Source organism: Buceros rhinoceros, unplaced genomic scaffold (genome assembly GCF_000710305.1).
Source record: "Buceros rhinoceros silvestris isolate BGI_N320 unplaced genomic scaffold, ASM71030v1 scaffold9461, whole genome shotgun sequence".
NCBI classification, from domain to species: domain Eukaryota; kingdom Metazoa; phylum Chordata; class Aves; order Bucerotiformes; family Bucerotidae; genus Buceros; species Buceros rhinoceros.
This window is the reverse complement of record NW_010392612.1, coordinates 402-899: the sequence shown is the minus strand read 5'-3', so window position 1 is coordinate 899 and position 498 is coordinate 402.

Here is a 498-nt window from a genome sequence, read left to right as displayed (position 1 = left end):
CTGAACCTGATCTTTTTTCTGAGCACTCAAGAGATGCCTCTTGGGTGTGTGTTCTGAGAGATGGCGTTGAGGTTGGTGGGTGAGTCTCCCAGGATGGCTGCTCTCCTGCCCGTCCCCATTGCAAACAACTTTCACAAAAGGAAACTGTCCCTGCTTGTCAGAAAAGTGTCTGCTGTGCTGGTTTCTTTTCAGCCTCTCCATCATCACTGTCTGCTTCTCCACTCCTAAGTCCTCCCAGGTGTAATCAGAGCAGGGATGGTGCTTTTTATAGCAAATGAACGCAAGCGCTTAGATTGCAGCCCTGAGAACCAAAGTTTGAGGTGGACATTAAAATAGGTGTTATGTGACAAAACCAACTTTCACATGGGGAGGGACCAGCCCCTCACACTGCTCACAATGAGTTAAACCCTCTTGGGCACAACCCTCAAATTATCCCTGCCCAGAAATCGTGGCTCTGCCAAATGCATTCTGCGGTATGCCTTCTAAAGGGGTTACAAG